Genomic DNA, 16,067 nt, shown 5'->3' with positions numbered 1-16,067 from the left:
ATTAAGTCAAACTCTACTCAAATGTTTGAATTTGAGAAAACGGATATCGAAAACGGGTTCAGGACGTCGAAATTAGCCTAGGAGGGGTCCCGCACGAAAACCGAAAACACGGTTCAGGGTCACGGGTTTGGGCTTTAGGGTTTGGGTTAGGGTAAATGGGTTTAGGTTTTTGGTGAATTGGGTTTGGGTATTGGGTTTGGACTTGGGTTGGATCCGGGTTGGGCCTAAAGGGTTTGGGTTAGGATAATTGGGTTTAGGTTTTAGGTGGGTTGGGTTTGGGCTTTAACCTCACGACCCAATGGCCCAATTAAAAAGGGTTTTGGGCTTGGTTCACACGGCCCTAAGGCCTTTGGGGTTTTAAAGTAAACAAAAATAAAAATAAAAACAGAAAGGGTTAGGGTTTTGGGCCAAATACCAAAACAGGCCTAAGGCCTGTGGGGAAAGGAAACGGCCTGAAGGCCTGGGTGTTTTCTTGGGCTGGGTTTCACGCCGGAGAACAAGGCCGGAATTCGGCCGGAATTCAGACAAACTTTGAACGTCCATAACTTTGTTAATACTCGACGAAATCAAGTGATTCAAAAATGAAAATCGTAGCTCTCAAAGAGACGAAGAGAATGGTACCTCACACGACGTCTAACTCGCCGTGGTTTGGCTGGAAAACACCTCAAAAGTCACTGAGGTCGCCAGAAACTGGGTTAGATTCAAATGAGTATAACTTATTCAATACTCAATGAAATTAGGTGAAACAAAAAGGAAAGTTGTAGTACTCAGCGAGACGAAGATATTGATACCTCGCACGCCGGCCAACTCGCCGTGGTTTGGCCGGAAATCGCCTCGAAAGGGACGGTGTTCGCCGGAAAATTGGGAAAGAGTCTTCGAGGTGGTTTCTTCATGGTTTGACGTCCAAAACACAACCACGGGGTTTCAAAAGAGTTATAGGTGTGCGCATGGGTGTGTGTGTGTGTGTTTCACGGGGAAGAAGAAGAGAGAAATGGGGGAGTTTCGAAGGAAGGGAGAAGGTGCAGACAAAACAAAACAAAAGAAAGGAAAAGAAGAAAAAAGAAAAAGAAAGAAGAGAGGAGGGACACGGCAGGGGGGACAAAACAGGGGGTGGGCCCCTTGGGCTCACCAAATAAGGTTCAAAAACAATTTTAAAAAGGAAGGTATCCCCTTAGTGAAAATACAAAAATACCTATTTTCTTACGTAAATCCCGGGACGGGTTCTTACACTACGGATGCACATGCATGCTTATAATCTTTTATGCCATAATTATATCTACAGCTGTGAATGTTATTATGTTGATTACAATTATTGCATCATTATGGCATGCTTATATTCATGTAGTCTGCTCATTATTGCTGCACCTCGGTGTTAGTGTTTGCCCCGGGTCAGGGCCAGTCATTCATGTGTATGTTCACCTCCCACACCGCATGCTCGCCTTGGATCCAAGTAGGTGCCAGTCTTGTCATACAAGTCACATTAGGCTACTTCGACTCGTAGGTGACCGCGATTATCGCTAGTCTTCACGTGATCGTAGCATTAGAGCGTATATTATGATTACATCCAGTCCTGTCGTACATATCGCATTAGGCGACTCTGACTCATGTGCTAGCATAGATTGATGTGCAATAGGTGCAGTCGTACATGTCACATTAGACGATTTCGAGTGGTGTGCTAGCATAGGTTGTTGAGCACCTGATTTTACTTATGTTACTGTTGAGATTTTATGATTTTGGGATGTCATGCCTTATTTACGTTTTGCAGGCTACAGTAAGTATTTTCATACTATACATAGTATGTATATTTTGGAAACCATACATGTTTTATGGCAAGGGGTTATAACGTTTTCAAAGTTTTTTATTAAAACTTTATTTTCAAATCCACTCACCTTTGTTTTTCGGCCCTCCAGGTTTTAGCTGCTGAACTTTTGTATTGATGATGATTGTTGGGAAATCTTAGAATAGGTGGCTATCTTTGAGGGTATAATCCTTATCCTACCTTAATGTACTTTACTTATGCTTTAACATCACGTGTGAAATGGGTTCATTCCCGCTCACGACGCACTCTTGTATTTAGGCACTTTTAGGTTTAAATTTATTCACCTTTCCACATCACTACACTTTATGGCTTTGTCACCCTCTAGGTGTCAGCCAGCACAGCTCGATTCGGAGTCCAGGTGGATGTTCTGGGTTGGGGTGTGTCATTGCATACAGTTTTACTTCTTTGTCGTTCAATTCACTGCCCCAACCAATAACTGCAGTTTTTACAAGCTTGAAAGTCAAGCTATTTGCAGGTGTATACTTCAATAAAAAAATAATTATGTTAGGGTAAAATTGGCAATCCCTGACATAATGCCTGAGTCTGTAATAGCTTAGACTTGTTATACATTTTCAATTGTAATAGTTTAAGTCTAGGAAGGGTTCTCACACTTTCGATGCAAAGATGTTACCTACACGCGATAAATATTTAGGTACGTTTGCACGCATGCATTCAACTACATTCATCTGTTATCTCATGCTATTGTAGTTAGAATAGGACTCTTGACTATTGTGTGTTTTATCTCTTTTAAATAACTTATCCTTTCTATAATAATCATTAAAACACACTTTCAAAGAAACAATCTGATTGCATTGGAACTTATCAGTTTGCATTGGGACTTATCGGTTTGCATTGGGACTTATCTGTTTGGATGTTGATAAGAGTCATCTGGTTATATGGCTTGGATTCTTATCGGTTTGAGTTGGTTAGGCATTAAGCTCATATAAGAGTTGTCAAACCCTTGGAAAAAGTGGCCGCATATATGCGTGTTTTTCTTGGAAGATATATGTGCAGCAACTTTGTGATTTTAAACAAGAAAACATTATTTTTCAGTGGCTGCCATATTGTGGTTTTTCATTAGCATGTGTTTTTAAAGGGAACCATTTATGCAGAGAAACTGACTTTATTGAAAAGGATTTTTGAAGAAGCATCAGTTGGGTTTTTCGTGTGCGTGAAAAAATAATTGAAATACTGGTGTTTGCTTATGGTTCCAACAGCATGGGTTTTTAAGAGAAGATAGTATTTTTCATGCTGTTTTTCTTTGAGGTTTTAAATTGAATATCAATTATGGAAATGAGCCTTGTGATTTTCGTAATTGATTGTTTTCCAAACAAACACTTCATCATATAAACATTATGCATGATCGAGTTAGCATTGTGCAAAGTTCGAGGGAAAGGTGATTGACGGTCGCGTTAGTACCGTGCCACTTCAACTCGAGGACTGAAGAAAGATCGAGTAGCAAAGCGCGGAGACAAAGCTGCCAACTGGTATGAGTGTCTAGTTGATGAGTTTTGTAAGTCTTTATGTATTCTTTCTTTCTTAGTGCTTCCTGGCTTGGTAGCCCGAGGATTTTCCCAGTGGTGGGTTTTGCCTCGTTAAATCCTACATCATGTGTGTGCTTTTTATATTCATGTTGATCATTTGTGTAGGATTAATTTTGCATAATTGATTAATCGAAATCATAATTTGCTTTAGCGTTAAGTTGTCATTTATAGATTAAGTTAGTACCCATCCTAGGACTTTCAATTGGCACTAGAGCAGGTCACTAAAAATATCTAGTGAGATCCGTGGGTAGTCTAGGATGAATCGTGCTATGGGTTCAGTTTCTCATCCACCACATTTTGATGGTGACAACTATGCTGCATGGAAAGCAAAGATGAAATCATTTCTTTGGGCGCTTGACGACAGAGTATGGCTTGCGGTTGAAGAAGGTTGGGAACCTCCAATAGTTAAAGAAACCAAAGACGAAGGACAGTCTTTGGTAACCATGTCGTTGCTTAAGCCTAGAAGGGAATGGAGCGAAGAAGAACGTAGCTCTAGCACGTTCAATCAAAGGGCACTGAATGCGTTGTTCACTGCTGTTTCGCCTGAGCAATTTAACTACATTAGTAAATGCATAACGGCGAAAGAAGCTTGGGATATTCTTGAAGTTACTCATGAAGGTAACTCTACTGTCAAAGAATCCAAGCTTCAAAATCTCATCACTAAATTTGAAAATATAAAAATGCTAGATGATGAGAGTTTTTCTGACTTCTATGCTAAGCTTAGTGTAATTGTCAATGGTTGTCACAATCTTGGTGATAGCATTCCAGAGCATAGGGTTGTTAAGAAAATTCTAAGATCTCTTCCTTCAAGGTTTCATGCAAAAAGGACAGCTATAGAAGAATCGAAAGATTTGAACACTTACAGGTTGGAACAATTGATTGGATCATTACAAACATATGAGTCCGACTTTACAGAAGGCAAGAAAGGGAAAAATGTTGCCTTTAAAGTCAATAATGAAAAAATGAATGAGGATCCATTTGAAACCTTGACTCAAGATGAATTTGCTCTTCTTACCAAACAAGCTAGGAAATTTTTGACACTTAGAAGTTCTAGGGGACGAGAAAATCGAAACAATTTTGATTCAAACTCCAAAGTCCCTCGTTTTAGAGATGGTTCTCACGGAAATACATCTAAGTCTGTCAAACTTGGTGAAAAGAAAAGTTGGAATGACAAAGATAAGTGTTTCGAGTGTCAAGGGTATGGACATCATGCTCATGAATGTGCCAATACTCTTAAAAGGCTGAAAGATGAAAAGAACAAGGCTTTAACTTCCACGTGGAGTGACAGTGATTCAGAGAAAGACACGGCATCTGAAGGTGATGAGGAAGTGGTTGCATTTTTTGGAACTTTTGATGGATATGAGACGGATGATTCGGAAGTTGAAGAGCCTGATTCCGTAGAAGTCTTACAAAAGTACACTGCACTGTATGATATCACCATGAAAGTGAAGAAAGAAAATGAAGAACTGAAAAATAAACTCGTGCAGCTTGAAAGTGAGAAGAATGAAGTAGAAATCGAGCATCAATCTCAAATGGAACATGCAGAAAAGCTACGAGAGTCAATGTTGGAGAAGTTACTTATGCTAGCATCAGACAACAAAGGTCTTGAAAATGAATTAAGTAACATAAAGAAGAAAGTTGAAGAGTTTAGCATTGGCTCAAGCAAAATTGACAAAATGTTGAGCTATGGAAAGATTTCAGGTGATAAAAGCGGTCTAGGTTTTGATATAACTGGAAGTTCGTCCACTTCTGTTACCAAGTTTGTTAAAGCGTTACAAGAACCTAGCATGAAAGTGATTAGTGATGAACCTTTGGGAAATTCGTGTATCACTACAAAAGAGTCAAATTTCGTAAGAAATTTTGTTGGACCAAAGAAGTTCATTAGGTCAAAAACTTTTATTCCTATTTGTCACTTCTGTGAAAAAATAGGACATATCAGACCTAGGTGTTACAAGCTTCAAAAGGAAAATAAGACTAAAACTTCTTGGATTTCTGAAAAATCAAATCTCAAAGGGAGATTTGTGGCTCACCCAAAGGGAATGAATAGAATTTCAAAAATAATGCCTAACTTCCTTACTCCAAACTTAAAGCAAGTATGGAGAAGAAAAGAAACTCAAATTTGTCTATTGGATAAGGTGTCACCTTCATCTGAGGAAGACAATTTTACATGCTTGGTGGCATTCACTGCTCTCTCATCCTGTCAGTCTAATACTTGGTATCTAGACAGTGGTTGCTCAAGGCACATGACTGGAGACAAAAGATGGTTCACATCTTTCACCGAGGATTGTAAAAATGGAGCAGTCATGTTTGGAGATGGAAAAAGAGCAAGGATCGTTGGAAAAGGAGAAATCAAAACACTAGGAATTCCATGCTTAAAAAATGTCATGTTAGTGGATGGGCTTAAAGCTAACCTAATTAGCATTAGTCAAATTTGTGACGATGATGATGCTGAAGTACTTTTCAATAAATTGAAATGTAGTGTAAAGGTTGCTAAAGAGGTTGACAGTTTTGAAGGAAAAAGGTCTAAGGACAATTGTTATTGTGTGAATGCAAATGAGTTACATGTGCCTGACATATGCAATAAGGCAACTGATGATATTTTGGATTTATGGCATAAACGATTAGGTCACATGAACTGTAAGGATTTGATCAAGCTTTCCAAGAAAGAGTATGTGAGGGGCTTACCGATGTTGACTGGAGAACTTGGAATTTGTGGAGAATGTCAAGTGGGAAAGCAAACAAAGAGTGCACACAAATCCACAAATTACATCTCAACTTCACGGCCTTTAGAACTGATGCACATGGACTTGGTTGGACCAGTACAAACCGAAAGCATTGGGGGAAAAAAATACATACTTGTCTTGGTGGATGATTTCTCATGCTTTACTTGGGTTGCCTTCTTGCGAGAGAAATCTGATGCATTCACTGCATTCTTTGGTTTATTGAATAAAATTCAAAATGATAGAGTTAATTCAAATGATCGTGTGGTAAAACTCAGAACTGATCACGGAACTGAATTTGAAAACATATCGTTTTCTAAGTTCTGTGATGAAAAAGGTATTGATCACAATTTTTCTGCTCCTATTACTCCTCAACAAAACGGAGTTGTGGAACGAAAGAATCGTGTTTTACTTGACATGAGTCGTGTCATGCTGACAAGCGCTCGTTTGGCAAAGCATTTCTGGGCTGAAGCAATTAGCACTGCGTGCTATACGGCAAATAAAGTCTATCTTAGACCCGGTACAAAATGCACACCTTATGAGATCTGGAAAGGGAAGAAGCCAAATGTTAAGCATTTGCGAGTATTCGGTAGTATATGCTACATTTACAGAGATAGAGAAATGTTAGCCAAATTTCATTCAAGAAGTGATATTGGAATTTTTCTAGGATACTCTCTCACAAGTAGAGCATACAAGGTGTTCAACAAGAGAACACAAAATGTTATGGAGTCCATTAATGTCATTGTGAATGACTCTCTCTTAAATGTTGAACAACCTGCCTCAGATGAAGAATTCTTTCAAAGCAAATCAATTGATGGGTTATCCGCTACTCAGGGAGAAGTGCACCAAAATATTGACTCAACAAAAGTTTTGAGGAAAGGACACAAGCAAGTGCAAAAAGATCATTCCAAGTCAGACATCCTTGGTGACGTAGAAGATCAAATGTTGACAAGAAGTAAAACTACTGCTGTAGTAAACTTTACGTGCTATATATCAAAGATTGAGCCAAAAAATGCCAAGGAAGCTCTTTTAGATGATGACTGGATTATGGCCATGCAAGAGGAACTCAATCAATTTGTTCGCAATGATGTATGGTACCTTGTTCCCCGACCCCAAGAAACAAATGTTATAGGAACAAAGTGGGTGTTTCGGAACAAAACTGATGAACATGGCATCATCACGAGAAATAAAGCTCGTCTCGTGGCTCAAGGATACACTCAGGTAGAAGGTTTGGATTTTGATGAGACGTTTGCACCCGTTGCGAGATTGGAGTCCATTCGGTTGTTACTGGCTTTTGCTTGTCATCTGCGTTTCAAATTATATCAAATGGATGTCAAGAGTGCTTTCTTAAACGGAATACTTCAAGAAGAAGTCTATGTGGAGCAGCCAAAGGGATTTGTTGATCCAAGGCATCCTGATTATGTGTACCGTTTGAAGAAAGCCTTGTATGGTTTAAAACAAGCTCCGAGAGCATGGTACGACAAACTCTCATCGTACTTGTTAAGGAAAGGTTATACACGTGGAGCTATTGACAAGACTTTGTTTGTCAAAAGAATCAAGAAGGACGTGGTGATAGCACAAGTATATGTGGATGATATAGTGTTTGGTTCCACATCTGCCACACTTGTAAAAGAATTTACTGAGGTCATGCAGAGTGAATTCGAAATGAGCATGTGTGGAGAACTAAATTTTTTCTTGGGATTACAAGTCAAACAAAGTGAAGATGGTATTTTTGTCTTTCAGACAAAATATGCTAGTGACCTAGTTAAAAAAATTTGGCTTGCATTCAGCAAAACCCGTCTCAAATCCCATGGCAACAACCACAAAACTTCACAAGGATCCAAATGGAAAAAGTGTTGATCAAACACTTTACAAAAGCATGATTGGAAGCTTGTTGTACCTTACTGCTAGTAGGCCTGATATCTCTTTCAGCGTTGGTGCTTGTGCATGTTATCAAGCTGATCCAAAAGAATCGCATCTGGAAACTGTCAAAAGAATCATCAGGTATGTGAGTGGTACAATTAATTATGGTCTTCATTATTCCTTTGAAACCAATTATGAAATTGCTGGATTTTCCGATGCCGATTGGGCAGGAAATGTTGATGACCGAAAAAGTACTTCTGGAGGTTGTTTCTACGTTGGAAATAATCTCGTTGCTTGGCATAGTAAGAAACAAAACTGTGTGTCTTTATCCACTGTCGAAGCTGAATATATTGCTGCTGGTAGTTGTTGTACGCAATTGCTTTGGATGAAGCAAATGCTTCGTGATTATGGCATTCATCAAAGTTCCTTTTCTGTTTTCTGTGACAACACTAGTGCCATAAACATTTCCAAGAATCCTGTTCAACATTCTCGTACCAAACATATTGACATTCGTCATCACTTTATTCGTGTTTTGGTTGAAGAGAAGGTTTTAGTGCTGGAATACATTGCCACTGAACATCAACTTGCAGACTTGTTTACTAAGCCTTTAGACACTCATCGTTTTGAAACCCTTCGCAAGGCTTTAGGAATATGTCGTGTGTCTTAACTTCTGTTGGTTTTCATTTTTCATGTTTCTTTTTCTCTCTTTTCATTTTTCTAGTTATTTTTATAAAAAAAAAAAAAAAGGGGTTTTCCATATCTTTTTATGCACAACTTTTGTCCACAAAATTCTTTGCTTTGTGCTAAACATGATATATTTTGCCTTGGTGGTTGATACTATATGTATGTTTTCTGATTAAACATGACTACTTGCCAGAAACTCCGCACCCTGTGAGCTTTAAAGCCTCCATTAGTGTATGCATTTTTCATACACTCTTAATTGTTTCTGTGTGATATATCTTATGTGATTTGACTCTCTAGAACTTGCTTTGAGATCTCTCAAGGCTTTGTATCACTACTTACTCTACCTGTGAGATGAAAGTCGGACTTACGTTCTTCATCATTATCTTATAAGCCCCCTGCCTTATTATTATTTTATTTTTTTCTATCTGTCTTATGGAGCTTCTTTTTAAGCACAGATTACCCACTTCCATTTTTATACACTGCTTCTCACCTCCATTGCAAAATCAAAGCCAGTTGCCTCCATCGTTCTTTTAGAGTCCAAGAGTGTTTCACTACTGCAGACAAAAATATTGTGCTGCTAGCAACTTTCCAAGTCAAGAAAAGATATTGAGAAAAGAAAAAAAAAAACAAAAAAAGGGAATCCAAAATCGTATGTTTTCCACACATATATCAAAGGAATCAAAAGCAGGCATATCAAAGGAATCAAAGGAAGGAATATCACCGCTACAATTATACATGAAGACCACTAATAAATCAAATGTGCACAGCGTCTTCTATTGCTCCAGTGGTTCTTTCAGTCTCAAACTCTCTCCAGTTTTATATCTCAAGGACTCTAAAACTTTCCGGACTTCTATTCTCCTTATTCTCTTTTAACTTTATCCAGTTCCTAAGCCTAGTTACTACCCTTCATAAGACTTTCTTTCATCTCTTGAGGGTAGGTTGTTGATGTGTGGAGATAAGATTGATCTGCAAGCCTATGGTAGAGCATTCACATAATGATCTTTTTGAGTGTAAACACTTCACCCCAAACACCTTGAGTGATATTTGATCATATTCCATGTGAGTTTAGGGGTTGATGTTGAGATGGCTTGTTTAATCATATTGCATGTATATGGTTTCGACTATTTTGGCAGTCTCCTGGTTGTATTATGTTTCTGTGGCTATTACATTGTGTCTTTTGTTTTATTTCTTTTTTTTTTTTTCTTATCTTTTTGGGTGTTCTAGTTGCTTTGCAATTGGAGTCAATTGGGTTTCTCTCTTATTTATAGTCCGGTTTCTTTCATTGTTCATTGCACGTTGTACACCAACATTTTTTTTGTCATGGCATCCTCACGTAAGTCTGCAGTTCCTCCTATTTTGAAAGGCAAGACTCCTGTTATTAATCCTTCCTTCTCTCCTCCCCGTACACGTTCTGTGAAACGTAAATTGTTTTCTTCCCCATCTGATTGTTCAGCTTCGCCTGATATTAATTTTTCCCAAGCGGTCTTCCAACAAATGCTTGATCTGAACAAGAAATTTTCTTTGCTCGAACGTTTCATTAAGTCCTCCACAAATGATCTCAGTCATCGTATTTCTAATTTGGAGCAATGTTTTCGTCGCCTACCCAACCACTTGTTTGCTCCTCTCATTCATATTTCTTCCTCTGATGACGAGGATGACTTCCACCCTGATTGTGTTCCATCGTCTCCTTGTCCTCCTTGTCCACCTATTCCGGACCACTCACCGCTGCCTACTCTTACTCCAGAAGATGATCCAGAAGAGGATCCCGAAGACAATCCGGACTATGATCTCTACTGGGTTTCGGATGACGATGGTGTTGCCAAGCATGATTGATTATTGGCTTTGGCGTTTCCCTGTGACAAAAAGGGGGAGAGACTAGAGTTAGGGGGAGAGACTTTAGCTAGAAGAGTTCTTTTTGTTTTTAGCTAGGAGAGTATTTTCGTTTGTGAGTTTTTAGTTAGACGAGCTTGTTTGATGTTACATGATGTTTGGATGATTATTTCTTAATAAAGTTTTTTTTTAATTGCTGCACGATGAAAGATGTTGATATGCTTGAATCATCTTTAAGTCTTAATTTTCTTGCAACATCTATCTTTTGTACGTCACGGGTGTTTTGTTTAATGTGTGCAGATTACAGACTTCAGTACATTAGTTTAAGGTTTCTACAATGTTGTTAATTGATGGTTTTGTCAAGGAAATGCCAAAGGGGGAGATTGTTAGGGTAAAATTGGCAATCCCTGACATAATGCCTGAGTCTGTAATAGCTTAGACTTGTTATACATTTTCAATTGTAATAGTTTAAGTCTAGGAAGGGTTCTCACACTTTCGATGCAAAGATGTTACCTACACGCGATAAATATTCAGGTACGTTTGCACGCATGCATTCAACTACATTCATCTGTTATCTCATGCTATTGTAGTTAGAATAGGACTCTTGACTATTGTGTGTTTTATCTCTTTTAAATAACTTATCCTTTCTATAATAATCATTAAAACACACTTTCAAAGAAACAATCTGATTGCATTGGAACTTATCAGTTTGCATTGGGACTTATCGGTTTGCATTGGGACTTATCTGTTTGGATGTTGATAAGAGTCATCTGGTTATATGGCTTGGATTCTTATCGGTTTGAGTTGGTTAGGCATTAAGCTCATATAAGAGTTGTCAAACCCTTGGAAAAAGTAGCCGCATATATGCATGTTTTTCTTGGAAGATATATGTGCAACAACTTTGTGATTTTAAACAAGAAAACATTATTTTTCAGTGGCTGCCATATTGTGGTTTTTCATTAGCATGTGTTTTTAAAGGGAACCATTTATGCAGAGAAACTGACTTTATTGAAAAGGATTTTTGAAGAAGCATCAGTTGGGTTTTTCGTGTGCGTGAAAAAATAATTGAAATACTGGTGTTTGCTTATGGTTCCAACAGCATGGGTTTTTAAGAGAAGATATTATTTTTCATGCTGTTTTTCTTTGAGGTTTTAAATTGAATATCAATTATGGAAATGAGCCTTGTGATTTTCGTAATTGATTATTTTCCAAACAAACACTTCATCATATAAACATTCTGCATGATCGAGTTAGCATTGTGCAAAGTTCGAGGGAAAGGTGATTGACGGTCGTGTTAGTACCGTGCCACTTCAACTCGAGGACTGAAGAAAGATCGAGTAGCAAAGCGCGGAGACAAAGCTGCCAACTGGTATGAGTGTCTAGTTGATGAGTTTTGTAAGTCTTTATGTATTCTTTCTTTCTTAGTGCTTCCTGGCTTGGTAGCCCGAGGATTTTCCCAGTGGTGGGTTTTGCCTCGTTAAATCCTACATCATGTGTGTGCTTTTTATATTCATGTTGATCATTTGTGTAGGATTAATTTTGCATAACTGATTAATCGAAATCATAATTTGCTTTAGCGTTAAGTTGTCATTTATAGATTAAGTTAGTACCCATCCTAGGACTTTCAAATTACTTTTGTATTCTCTTTCTCAGATGTTTATGTGCTAGTTTAGTTTTCAGTTCTATTTTCCTCTCCTCACTAGACTATGTTAGATAATTTTATTCAGTCTTAAACTATTTTTGAAAATAAATCCAGATGTTCTGTGGCTGTGTAACACAAAATTTTGATGTGTGAACAAAAATTCTTATGTTGTGATGTAGTGTTTGGACAACGTGCTATTCATGCGTATACTATGTTATATCTCTTTTAATTTTCTTCTTAAAAAATCAGTACATGTCCCAGTTAGTGATTTATCAATTTCCACCTGTGTCTACCAATGTCTTCATAATGTATTATTGCAATAAACATGTTATGAAGGCTGTATTCGTTTTAGGAAGGTTAATTTTCACACTCCCCCTTTAAACATCATTTATTATCGCACACAACATCCATCCAATGTAGACAAGACTCAATCCTATACGTTTAAATTTACCTTTCTTTTTTTTTTTTTTTTTTTTTTTTTTTTTTTTTTTTTTTTTGGTTTTTTACCCAATCGTCTATGAAACTGTTTACAGTGTGTGGTGATACATCTGTTTTCCCTTTTTCTATTTTCATTTTTTTTTTCATTTTTTTTTTTTTTTTGTGAGCACAGACAACATCATCCTCAACAGCACTAGTTCAACGCTTTTCTTTGTTGATCCAGACACTCTAGAATTAAATTCGTACAAATCAGTGTAAGTCCATTCATTATCATAAAAGAAAAATTATAACACACTTAGAATTATTAAAAGAAAAAAGCTATTTTTTTATACGCTTATTCGATTAATGTTGGATCAAAACTGTTGCAGGTTTTCTAGCTGGCCTCACCCTGTTGGAACACTTCCTCCTTCCAATCAGGCAAATGAGGCTAAAGTTTTGCAAATTGAAAAAAAGGTGACGATTGAAGAATTAAGCTATTTTGATCCAGATTTATATAAGGTGCATATAATGCTTATATTTTATCGTGTTAAATCAAAACCATCTTATTCACTTGTTACTTCTTTTACAGAAGCTTTCTATTTAACGATCATCAACCATGTAAACATCTTTCTAAATATTTTACAGGATGATACATTTTTGTGCAAGGCATCAATTAAGCGGTTTAACACAAAGTATGAAAGGTGGTATGCTGCTTGCTCTACATGTGCCAAACAAATGTACAAAGATCCAACGAATGGTCAATTGATCTGTTAAAACATCCGAATCAAATCCCAACTCCTTGGTAATAACTCAAATAGTATGTTTCAGTTATATTGATCAATCGTTGTCTCACACCGTTCTTAGATTAAAATTTATACTTTATTTAGTTTTTATATATTTTTAATTAATATTTCATCAATCTTTAGAACAACACAATCAAGGTTTAGCCATTGAATCATAAAATTTGTATGATGCAATAAAATGACAGCTTTTAACCATCTGACTACACGACGAGCTAAAAACTTAATTATATTTGAAATGCACCTTTATACAGCCATACTTTTATTTTTCATGCCATTGATATTAACTTTAAGCTATAACATAGAAAAATCTATGAAAATGCAGTTTTAAACTCATTAGACTATTTATGCTTTGTAATCAATGCTTTTTGTGTTTGAATGAAGATGAAACAAAAGAAATCAATGCTCTCATTATCGGCAAATCAGGTGAAAAGTCTTTGGCGTGCCCTGCAAAGATTTGGTTTTCAATCAAAGATCAGCATATCAAAAATAATTGCCGAGCGAGTTTCTCAGACTTATAGGCCAAAGAAAAAAATTTCACCTCCGATTTGGATCTAGAAGAAATTTGTTGAATTCAAATGATTTCCTCATCTACAATGTTTTTGAGGACACCGCAATCCCACCAGCAACTTCGCAGTCTATCGGTAGAGAAATTGCAATGTCTTCCACAACAGTTTCATCTTCTACTACACTGCCTGAAACGACCGGAGAATCACACAAGAGAAAAAGAGACTCAATTAGGAGAGCCTTTTTTTACAAGAGTTGAAAAAAGGTTATATTCTGTGAGCAACATTTTTTTTCTGCACCTCGAATTATTTTCAATGTGATCTAAATTTATTTTTGCAACCTGATATGTTTGGCACAATGACACACAGGAAGTCTCTAAACTAGATGTGCAAGATTTTGATCAGGTGCCAATCAAGTTATTGAAGAAAAATTCTTCTCCAATGACACATAGGAAGTCTCTTTGTATCTTCATTTGTTTCCCTCTATTCCCGTTTTTTACGTGATGTAGCTCTATTCATATACACACCTTATTTCATCTTCATTGCCATTTATATTTTTCCCTCTCTACACATTCTCTTATTTGAAGTGACTCTTGGAAGGAACAAACTTCTGTTGTTGTACAAAACAATGTTATCATCTGTTGTTCGAACTAGAACAATGCTTCTCCATATTTTTTGCATGTGAATAGGCCATTGTAAGATCAGTCCCCAAATTTTTTGTGTACATGAACAATCTAATGTTTTCAAATCTTTTATCTGCAACCACTGATGTGAATCAAGAAATAGGATGACTGCCAAGGGAGAATATCAGATTAACCATTTTTGTATCTCAATGAAAAAATGTTTGCTCATGTTTTTTTTTTTTTTGTATAAAATGTATAAATCTAGACACTATCCTATAAAAAGTATTCGCTACATTATCTATACTGCCTTCATTATCTTTGTGTAAATAGTGTTGGTTTGGATTTCTATGCATTTATATTTTTAGAACATGTTCTATGGTTGGATTTTCGCTCCCATAACAACGTGCAGCACAATTTTCTAGTGTATACTATGTGTTTGCAAATTTTCGTAATTGTTTGCCATGTTGTTTAATTATGGTGAATTTATTAGTAACCCATGTTCGTATAGACAGTTTTACTGGCAGATTGTGTTGGTCTTTTGAGGCATCATTTTAGACTACTATTCTGACCCAAAACGGTTCTATATTTTTATTTTATGGAGATTAGTATGTCTATATTTTTTATATGTATAATTTTGGTTGCAATCAAGAGTATATATTAATTAATTATGATAAATTCTTAAATAAGTGTAACTCGCTGAAATTCTGTTTGACAACTTTATGTTGGTTGTGATGTCTATTTTATTATGTCTAAAATATAAAGCAATTTTCTTTAGGTACATCTTTGAAAGAATATATTAACAAGTGTTTGCCCAAGTGGGAGATTTAGTGAACAAAAATTGGGCTTCACACTCATTAACTTATTTGCAAGTATAAACCCTGAAAACTTAGTGGGAGTTGTTCTAAAATTTTGAACATTAAGTGGACTTCCATAAATCTATTAAAGCGTTATTCTATCTTCCATGAATTTGTGTTTTGGTTGATGACTCGAATGACAATAATATGTTTAAGTTGCATGAAGGGATACTTGGTATAATCATACATTTTTTGCAATCATTTGAATTCCTCGATTGATCATTTTTTTTGGGGCTCATAAGGACTTAGCACAAATCTGTATTTGCAAATTAAGTAATGATGTTGCAAATCAGTGGGAGCTTGAGTTTTGTGTTAGTAATGCCTTACATTTGAAAAATGACCTATAAGGTACATATAGAATCCATGTATTCAGTTTAATCTCTAGTTGGATTCATTAAGTTACATTTTAGTGTACTAGTCAATTATCTGATTAAATATATATTGGATATCAAGTTGTTATCAAATTGCATATTAAATGGCATGGCATGATCTATGCACTGCCTCACTTGTGAGGATTTCCATTTGCCCGCAGGTGTTGGAAATCACCAAGAAAGTAATTGGTATGGTGCATAGATCAGTGTCAAAAACATGTTAATTCATCTTGCTCACAAGTCTTGAATTAATTTGTTTTATGAAGTTTTGGGATATATTTTATTTGGACATATGCCTATTTGGTATTTTCAGTTGTGTCTGTTCGCTACAAACATTGTTTTTCTTGTTATTAGTCTAGTGAAAGTGCATGCATGATTGTTTTGGAGATGTATT

The sequence above is a fragment of a genome, unplaced genomic scaffold (genome assembly GCF_019419815.1).
Source record: "Pyrus x bretschneideri cultivar Hongxiangsu unplaced genomic scaffold, Pyrus_bretschneideri_v1 Contig52, whole genome shotgun sequence".
NCBI classification, from domain to species: Eukaryota; Viridiplantae; Streptophyta; class Magnoliopsida; order Rosales; family Rosaceae; genus Pyrus; species Pyrus x bretschneideri.
Note: the sequence above shows the minus strand (reverse complement) of the source record.